Source organism: Galeopterus variegatus, unplaced genomic scaffold (genome assembly GCF_000696425.1).
Source record: "Galeopterus variegatus unplaced genomic scaffold, G_variegatus-3.0.2 Scaffold345, whole genome shotgun sequence".
Classification (NCBI taxonomy): domain Eukaryota; kingdom Metazoa; phylum Chordata; class Mammalia; order Dermoptera; family Cynocephalidae; genus Galeopterus; species Galeopterus variegatus.
Genome location: NW_007726456.1, coordinates 332,569 through 342,977, shown reverse-complemented (window position 1 = coordinate 342,977; position 10,409 = coordinate 332,569).

The window sequence follows — 10,409 nt, the reverse complement described above, 5'->3', positions numbered from 1 at the left end:
CTGACTAAGAGGTCCTGCAGGTTAGGCACTAGGTTTGATCCTTCTCTGTATCCTCAGCACCTAGCAAGTGCCTGGCAGACAGGAAGTGCTTCATGAACAAATCAATTCAGGGAGGGAAAATGGTTAAGGTTATTTTGTATTTTGAAGGCGTGTGTGTGTGTGTGTGCATGTGCGTGCTACTGCCCCCCCAAGAGAAGTTTAGAAATGCATCTTGTTGTCACAATGATTGGGTAGGCGGCTGGGTGAGAGGGGTCTCCACTGGCATTTAGTGGGCAAAATCGAAGGATTCTGAACATGCAGGGAAGAATTTGGCACAAAGAATCATCCTATCAATAATGCCTTTTGCTCCCCCTTTAAGAAGCCCTGTATGACTCCTTTCTAGTTGGTGATATTACACAAGCCACGTAACTTCTCTGAACCTCAGTTTTCCTCATCTGCAAAATGGAGATATAAACATTCACCTGATTAACTTGTAGAATTGTTGTGGGTTTCAAATAAGTAACATGTGGCCGGCCCGGTGGCGCACTGCTACAGTGCGCCGCTTGGGAAGTGTGGCGGCGCTCCCGCCGAGGGTTCGGATCCCACATACAGACCGGCTGCTCACTGGCTGAGCGAGGTGCGGGAGCAACACCGAGGGTTGCGATCCCGTTGCCGGTCCTGGTCCGGTACGGGCGCGACACTGAGGGTTGCGATCCATTGCCGGTCACGACAAAAGACAAAAAAAGGAAAAAAAACCAAAAAACAAAAAACAAATAAGTAACATGTGTTAAACTGCTTTTGCAAATTACCAAGCATTAGATGACATAGCAACCTTCCTTGGTCCATGGGAAAGCTTCACCTAGCAGTCTGGCCTCATTGACCATAGTGCTGTCACCAGCTGAGACCTGAGTCACACAGGGGAGATTCAAACCTGTTTCCACCTGAGTCTTCAACATCTCAGTCCCTAGTTTCATTCTCATCCTGGTTGCTCAAGATCCAAATCAAAGCTCTCTTTGATTGCTCCTTTTCCTTCACCACCAAAATCAATCCTTCAGCACTTACGTCCATTTTACATTCACAACTTAGTTCAAATTTGTCTCTTCTCCCCTTCTTTCCTACTTCTGCCCTAGGCCAGCTGTGGCCTTTGGTCTCCTGAGTGAACCACTGGAGCTAACTGATATCCAGACTTCCACTCTTGTCCCCTTCAGGACACCCTTCTATGCAGCAGCCAGAGTGCACTTTTAAAGATGTCATTGGATTGTGTCACTTCCCTGCTTAAAATCCCCCACTGACTTCCTACTTCCCTTGAAATTAGAGCCATTTCTTTCATTGGCTTATGAAGCCTTGCACGCTCTGGTCTTCTCTAACACCTTCTTGGAACTTATCCCATGTCACTGTCTCCTTGCTCAACACAGTGCAAACTACCAAAACTACCGAACTGTTTCCTGCTTCAGGAGTTTTGCTCTTGCTGTTCCTTCTACCCAGAATGATCTTTCCAGGTCTTCAATTCTCAGTTCAGATGTCAGCTCTCAGAGAGGCTTCTGCTGGACTTCCCATGTAGACTCTGTCCTATGATCTTGTTTAATTTCTTTCTTTTTTTTTTCCTTTTTGTCTTTTTTCGTGTCCAGCAACGGATCGCAACCCTCAGTGTCGCGCCCGTACCGGACCGGGACCGGCAATGGGATCGCAACCCTCGGTGTTGCGCCCGCACCTCGCTCAGCCAGTGAGCGGGAACCAGTCTGTATGTGGGATCCAAACCCTTGGCGGGAGCGCACCGCTGCACTCCCAAGCGGCGCACTGTAGCAGTGCGCCACCGGGCCAGCCTGTTTAATTTCTTTTAGAATGTGATCACTTTGAAATTATCCCATGTGTTTTTATCTGCAGAAGCTTTCTTTGAGTTGTCACTGCTGTGTTTCTAGAATCTAGAGCACTGTCTAACAAACAGCTAGAACTTGTTGATTTGCTGATGAACAGAAGGGTGGTTTTGGTTCAGAGTTTCTCAAAAGTTGTGTTCAAACTGTCAGCCAGGGCTCAGTCATCTGAAGGCTTGTCTAGGGCTGGAGGATGTGTTTCTGAGATGGCTCACCTACATGGCTATTGGCAGGAGGCCTCATTTCCTTGCCACATGGGCCTTTCCAAAGGGTTTCTCATGACATTGAAGCTGACTTGCCCCAGACAGGAAATCAAAGAGAGAGAGAGCAAGAGGGAAGCTGTGATGCCTTTTATGACCTCGTCACATTTGCCATATTCTACTGGTTAGAAGAGAGCCACTAAGCCCAGCCCGCACTCAACGGGAAGGCAATTAGATGCCACCTTTCGGAGGGAAGCGTGTTGAAGAATTGGTGGATGTCGTCGGAAACCACCACACCCAGGTCAACAGGCACTAAACTTAGTGGTCTTCTGCTGAGCCTTAATATTTCTCCACCAGTCTTCTAGCCTTTTCATGTACATCACTGGTGACAAGGTGGCAAGAGGTGAACATATGGAGGGTTAAACACAACCAGACCTACCTTTTGAACTAAAAGAGACTCAGCCGAGTGACAAGGGGTCAGCAGCATCCTCTTTGTCTCCAAAGGAGGCCTGGGAAACACGCACACAGGCTTGATTTTGTTTCTTCCTCTTCACACTGACTTCACTTCTTTTGCACTGATACTTGGTGGTGGGTGGCACAGACACAGCTTGGCCCTCAAGCTACAATCAGTGAGGCCCCAGTGATAACAACACAGAAGATCCAAAGCCAAGGGAAACTTGTCTCGGAGAATCCCCGTTAACTAAAGTAATTAAATCAGCAGGAAGCCATCTGAACAATTACCACACTACAAGGAAAAACTCATTTTAAGACCTTAGAATAAACGTTCTAATAAATAGCTATTAGTTTATATTTGTAAATACCATCGGCCTATCAGGAAATTTGCTAATAGATTTTTAATTAAGGGGAACCACACATTTATAGTGGAGCTGTACTGCCTTCTGTTCAATATCCTTCCCCTGGTTTGGAAGTGGAGCCTTGGACTCGCTTTGAGAAATTGCCTTGATCTCTCTTGGTCAGAGTGGCTGATAGGTTTTTTTGTTTGTTTGTTTTAATCATAGGCTAGGTTATTCCATTAGGAATTGATTCAGTAAAGTCTTTATGTCCCGGTAGGTGGAGGAACCCAAAGACTTGTCACCATGAAAGAAACAAGAAAGTCCTTATAGAAATCTACTTGATGCTGTTGTAATGGAATACAGGAGTCCTGAATCAGGGTGCTTCAGGCATGTCTGTGAACTCCTCCTCCTTGGAAGCCCACGACAATTTTTCAAGGAAGTATTAATAGCTCATTTTGTAAAGGGATTTATCCTTTTTGAAGTTCCTTCCTATAATCAACTCATTAATCCTTACCAAAACTTTTGAGGTGGGTAACACAATTACCCCCATTTCCTGGATGAATGACTCGAGGCAGATGTGATTTCTTGTCACCAGCAAGTGAACGACAGCGTTACTAGAACCCAGGTCTTCCAGCGATTCCTCGTTCTTACTTCAGCCTGATGTTTCCTTATCTAACTTTGATGTAGAGGTGCCTAAGCATTGGGGGCTCACTTTCAAGAATCTGTAGAACTTTTCCAAGAAAAAAAAAGCCATTTGCATACACACAATTTTACATACAAATTCAGGGGATTTGATCACCCCCTGAAAGTCAGTGGTAGATTAGGGGCCTATTTATCCCAAGATAGGATCCCCTGCCATGTACTCAGCAACAAGGTCTTATGTACCTTCTAGAGGTTTAAACTTCATATGAGAACTGAAGATCTAACTTTTTTGGGTTAATGTAGGGATTCCGTTGCTTATCAGTTCACTTCACGTCTGCTCTTTGTTAACGATTCTAGGAAAAGGGCACCCGGTTGAAAATATCAATTAACAAGGAATTCATCCTCTTTGTTATGTTATCAGAAGATAGCTATGTTAGCTTTCCCTTAATATACATTTGATTAAAGGTCTTGGAATTGCATGTCCTAATACATTCTCTTGCCCTTTTCTCCAATTCAAGTTCTAAATTGGGGGTTTTGCTTGAATTTGGCATTAACTAACTCTATTTTATGGCCACACCCACATTTTTCTCCCTTCTTTGAAATATCAGCGGCAGAGTAATAAGATAACGTTCTTACTTGACACACCGAGTAGCCTGTAATATGCTAACATTTCTGTATCATGTTAGTATTGCATTAAGCTAATGTGACACTAATTCAAGATGACAGGAAAAATGACTAATACAATAAGACCTTCATCTACTTCCCTAGGGCTGCCTCATGTGTCTGATTTAATTCACCTGAAACCTCCCATGGATGAGCAGGGTTAAGGTGCAGTGGAGCCATTGAAAGTGGAAGTCCATGAAAAACAAAACAACTGGATATTTCCTGCCTTCCTTTTCCTTCTCTCCTCACCACCCCCACATCCCAATTCCTGGGAAGCAGAAGAAGGAGGAGTGGTTGAATAGGAGGAGTGGTTGGTCGAATGCATTAGGTTTTGGAATGACAGACCTGGGTCCAGGTCTAAGCTCTGCCAGTTATTGATCTTGGGCAAGTTACTTAACTTCTCTGAGCTTAAATTGCCTGTAAAAAATACCATATAACCTCATGGGGCAGTTATGAGGATTAAATATGGTGATGGATACATAGTAAGTATTCAAGAAATGATGGTGATGGTAATGATGACAACAATGACATTTTGCTGGTCCTGGAAACAAAGGAAATTATTTGCAAAACTTTGGATCTGGCGTCTTAACTTCTTAAAAAAAATTCTTCATGTAGTTAAAAAAAATGCATAACATAAAATTTACCATCTTAACCATTTCCAAGTGTATAGTTCAATAGTGTTAGCTATAGTCCCATTGTTGTGCACCAGATCTCCAGAACTTTCCCACCTTGCAAGACTAAAACTCTATGCACATTAAACAATAACTCCCCATTTCTCCCTGCCCTCTCTCTGGAAACCTTCATTCTACTTTCTGTTTTGATGAATTTGACTACTCATATTAAGCGGAATCTTACAGTATTTCTATTTTTGTAATAGGCTTATTCACTTAGCATAATGTCCTTGAGGTTCATTCATGTCGTAGCATGTGTCAGAATTACCTTCCTTTTTAAGGCTGAATAATATTCCATTATATGTATACACCAATATTCCATTATCTGTATATGCCATATTTTATCCGTTCATCTGTTGATGGACATTTCAGTTGCTTCCACCTTTTGCCTATTATAAATGATGCTGCTATAAACACAGGGGTGCAGATATCTAAGACGCTGCCTTCAATTCTTTTGTATACATAGTCAGAAGTGGAATTGCTGGATCATATTGTAACTCTCTTTAATTTTTTGAGGAACTGCTGTACTGTTTCTCATAGTGGCTGTACCATTTTACATTTCCACCAACAGCACACAAGGGTTCCAATTTCTCCATATTCTTGTCAACACTTGTTGTTTTCTGTCTTTTTTTTTTTTCTTCTAATCTTAGCTATCCTAACGGGTGTGATATCTCACTGTGGTTTTTATTTGCATTTTCCTAATAATTAGAGATGTTGAACATCTTGTCATATGCATGTTGGCCATTTGTATATCATCTTTAGAGATATGTCTGTTAAGTCTGTTGGCCATTTTTAATTTAATTTAATTGGCTTATTTGTTTTTATGCTGTTGAGTTATATGAGTTTTTAAAAATATATTCTGGCTATTAATTCTTTATTAGATATATGATTTGCAAATATTCCCCCCCCATTCTGTAAGTTGCCTTTCACTTCATTGATTATATCCTTTGATGCATAGAAATTTTACATTTTGTGGTAGTCCAATTTGTCTGATTTTATTTATTTTTTTGGCCTGTGCTTTTAGTGTCATATCCAGGAAATCCTCACCAAATTCAATGTCATGAAGCTTTCCGCCTACGTTTTCTTCTAAGAGTTTTACAGTTTTATTTTATGTTTAGGTCTTTGATCCATTTTAAGGTCATTTTGGTGTATGGTGTAAGGTAATGGTCCACCTTTATTCTTTTGTATGGGGATGCTCAGTGTTCCCAACACCATTTGTTGAGGAGACTGCCCTTTCCCAATTGTGTGATCTTGGCACCCTTGTTGAAAGACACTGGACTGTATGTGCAAGGGTTTATTTCTGGGCTTTGTATTTTATTCCATTTGTCTACATGTCTGTCATTATGTCAGTAACATTCTGTTTTGATTAGTGTAGTTTTGTAATAAGTTTTGAAAGCAGTAAGTGTGAGAACCTTGTTTTTTTTTCAAGATTGTTCTGGCTTTTGGGGGTCCCTTGAGATTTCATATGAATTTTAAGATAGATTTTTCTTTTTCTGGAAAAAATGCCATTAGGATTTTAATAGGGATTACATTAAATCTGTTGATTGTTTTGTGTAGTACTGACATCTTAGCAATGTTGTCTTCCAACCCATAAACACGAATGTCTTTTAATTTATTTATGTCTTCTTTAATTTTTTCAGCAACACTTTGTAGTTTTCATGTGTCTTTTGCCTCCTTGGTTTAGTTTATTCACGGGTATTTTGTTCTTTTAATGCTATTATAAATAAAATTGTTTTAATTTCCTTTTTGGATTGTTAAAGGAGACTTACTTTTTGTTATTTATTTTCTTGAGCAGTGTTACTTTTTCAAAATCGTATGGGCACACAGTAGAAAATGTACACAGTGTAACTATATATAGTAAAAAATAACACTACCTCCACGCCTGACCTCCAGCCCCAAACTACCCTTCCCAGAATCCATCATTCTTGCTAGTTTCTTGTGATGCCTTTTAGAGAGAGACATATGAACAGAAGGGGATGTGCAGTACACACTGTTCTGCACCTTGCTTTTTTTTGTTTTTAAATTCGATATATCTTTGAGATAGTTCTATATCAGCACACCAGGAAATATCTCATTCTTTGTAAAGGCCACCTACACTGTAGTTGTATACTTTAACTTTCTCTTTTTTTTTTTTTTTTTAACTATTTGCATAGTGATAGATTGTTTCCAGTTTTTGCTATTAGAGAGAATTCTTCAGTGGACATCTTTGTATATGTACCTGTGAGCACGTGTGTGGATATGCCTCTCAAATAAATTCTTGAATATGTTTCTAGAATGGCAATTGCTGGGTCAAGGATATGGACGTGTAAATTTTTGAAAAATTGTATAGTATTTGTACCAATTTATACACAGGCTGATAGTGTATGAGAATGAAGGTTTTCCCCCATATCCCACAGCATTTTGGTTTTTGCCAATCTGATAGGTGAAAATAATGGCATATTGTTAATGGTTTAATTTACATTTTGATAATTATGCATCATGTTGAGTATATTTTTTAAAGGTATTCTTTCTTACCCTGTGAACCACATCGCATATTTCATGCCCACTTATTTATGGGGTTGTTAAAATTTTCTCATTAGTTTGTAAGAACTTCTTATATTACACAAAATTAGCCCTTTGGCTTGTGTGTCACAAAATACTTTTTTCCAGTTTTGTTTGTTTTTTTTTTGGCTTTACTTATGGTAATCATCTTATTGTGCAGACATTTTACATTTTTATAGAATCAAATTTTAAAATATTTTTCTTTGTGGTTTTTGGGTTTTATATCATGCTTAGAATGGTCTTTTCTATTCCAAAATTAAAAGAATGTAACGTACCCTGTGCTTTCTGCTACTGTTTTAACTTTATTTTTAATGTTTAAATGTTTGATCCATTTAATGTTTCATCTATTTAACTTTCATTTTGCGGTAAGAAGTGAATTAAGGATCTCATTTTTTTTCCCCACATGACTACCTAGTTGTCATAATACCTTTTATTGAAAAGAATCTCTTTTCTCCACCGTTTGAACTGCTACCTTTGCCACATAATACATTTTCATAGGTATTTAGATTCATTTCTAGACTTGCTATTCTTTTCTGTCTGTTTTATGCACCTGGGCCAAACTATTTTAATTACTGTAGCTTTATAGTTCCCTGGAATGAGCTTTACTCATTCAAGAAATATTTTATTGATATATTATTGAGATTATATGAAGTTTATAGGCTGATTTAGGGTGAAGTGACATCTTTACAACATCCAATTCTCCTTCCATGAACAGGACTGTCTTTCCATTCATTTGAGTTTTCTTTCATGTTCCTCTGCAGTGCCTGCAAGTTTTCTTTTTACAGATTCTGCACTTTTTAATGCTTATTTCTAGGTATTTTATCTTTCAATGTTCCTATGTATAAATGAGATTTCTTTCTTTCATTATGTGTTCTAATTGAGATATTTATATGTGGAGAAAGGCGTTGTTACTTGTTTAAACTTAAATACTCATTTTATGCATTCTCTCTCTTTTTTCTAATAACTTTTTGGGTGATTTTCTTGGGTTTCATAGGTATACAATCACATAATGTAAAAATAATCATTATTTTGCCTTTCCCTTTCTAATCTTAACTACCACACTTTTGTGGCTTGCTAAACCATCCAGGACAATATTAAATAGTGGTGGTAGCAGTGGGTATATTATTTTATTCCAGACTTTAATGAGAATGCTTTGATAATTCACTATTACATATGATGATGTTTTTTTCTTGATATATGATTTAAAAATTATATTAAAGTTGTGTCTATTTCCTTATATTTTTGACACCAAAATTTGACAAAGATAGAGTATTAAAAAAATAGAGTAAATCTCACTTATAAATAGTAATGCAAAAATCCTGAATAAAAAAGGATTATTTAGGGTGAAGTGACATAATAAATGTTTTTTTTTTTTTAACCAAGATTGAATGTTGTGTTTTATCCAATACCCTTACCAGCATTTTTGAAGATGATCATATCATTTCTCTAAGTTGACATGTGACTATAGTGAGTCCTTCATATTGAACTATCTTTGCGTTTTAAATCTTGGTATATTATTTTTTTAGTGTGCTGCTGGATTTAAGTGCTGATATTTTATTCAGGATTTTTGCATTACTATTTATGTGTGATTTACTCTGTTTTTTAAAATATGCTATCTTCATCAGATTTTGGTGTCAAAGTTTTTCTGGTTTTGTAAAAAGAAGTTGGAAATATTCTTTTAAGACTCTGAGCAGTTTAAGTAGTAGAGTTATCTGTTCTGTGAAGGTCTGGTAATTTTTCCTTGTGAAATCATCTGTCTTCTACATTTTGGGTGGCTAGCTCCTTGATTGCTTTCTCGATTACTTGTAAAATTAGGTATATTTAGACTCTTGCCTCTTCCTGGGTAAGCTGTGACTATATTTTTCTAGGAAATTACCTGTTTCACCCCAGTCTTCAACTTTACACAGAATTAAAGAGCTTCCTGATGAGTTGTTGAATTATCTTTTATTATTATTTTGCCATCACCACTTGATATTTTGTATGTTTTTTATATATTCTGTTTTCTTCCTTTTTCCTTTATTAAGATTAGCTCATGGTATATCCATTTTATTATTTTTTTCTAAAGAAACTTGGATTCATTCATGCAAATTTTTATGTTTTAAAGTTACTAATTTTTCTTTTATATCTACTTACTCTTTACCTTTGATTTTCCTTGGATTTCCCAATGAACGTTGCTTGTGCTTTATTCTACAGGTTCTCATGTATAGTCTTTTCATAATTGTAGATAATCTGAAATTTCGATGTGGATTTCTTCTTTGATCCAAAAATTATTTAAGATGAGATTCAACACTTTTTTCAGGTGCAGTGTATTTCTTATTTAGTGCATTCTTATTAATTTCTGCCCTTATTGCTCTGTAGAGAATGCTAGCTGCGGTGTTTCTAATGTTGAAAATTGGTTGGGTTTTGTTTGTGGCCTCACTCATGCATGATCTTTTTTTTGTTTGTTTTTACCTGGAATGTCTTGTCCATCCTTTTACTTCCGTCTTTTTGAGGGACTTTGCTTTAGATACATATTTTAATGTAACACATAGTTGGACTTGACAATGTGATCCAATCTTAGAGTCTTCTTTTTTTTTTTAACAAGTGTGGGATTCCCCAGATCCTGACACAGCGATACTAGAGCAAACAATTTATTTGGGAAGTGATCCAGGAGGTAGACAGGGAAGTAAAGACAGCCAGTACAAGGGCAGGAATGATCTAGTTACTACTCGATCCCACTGCATCGCACCCCACTTCTTTTTTTTTTTCCTTTTTTTTGTCTTTTTTCGTGACAGGCAACGGATCGCAACCCTCAGTGTCGCGCCCGTACCGGACCAGGACCAGCAACGGGATCGCAACCCTCGGTGTTGCGCCCGCACCTCACTCAGCCAGTGAGCGGCTGGTCTGTATGTGGGATCCGAACCCTCGGCGGGAGCGTTGCTGCGCTCCCAAGCGGCGCACTGTAGCAGTGCGCCACCGGGCTGGCCCACCCCACTTCTACATTATCTATGCAGAGGTAGGACCTGGGATATTTACCCATACACTCCCATTCTTCATTGACTGAGAGCT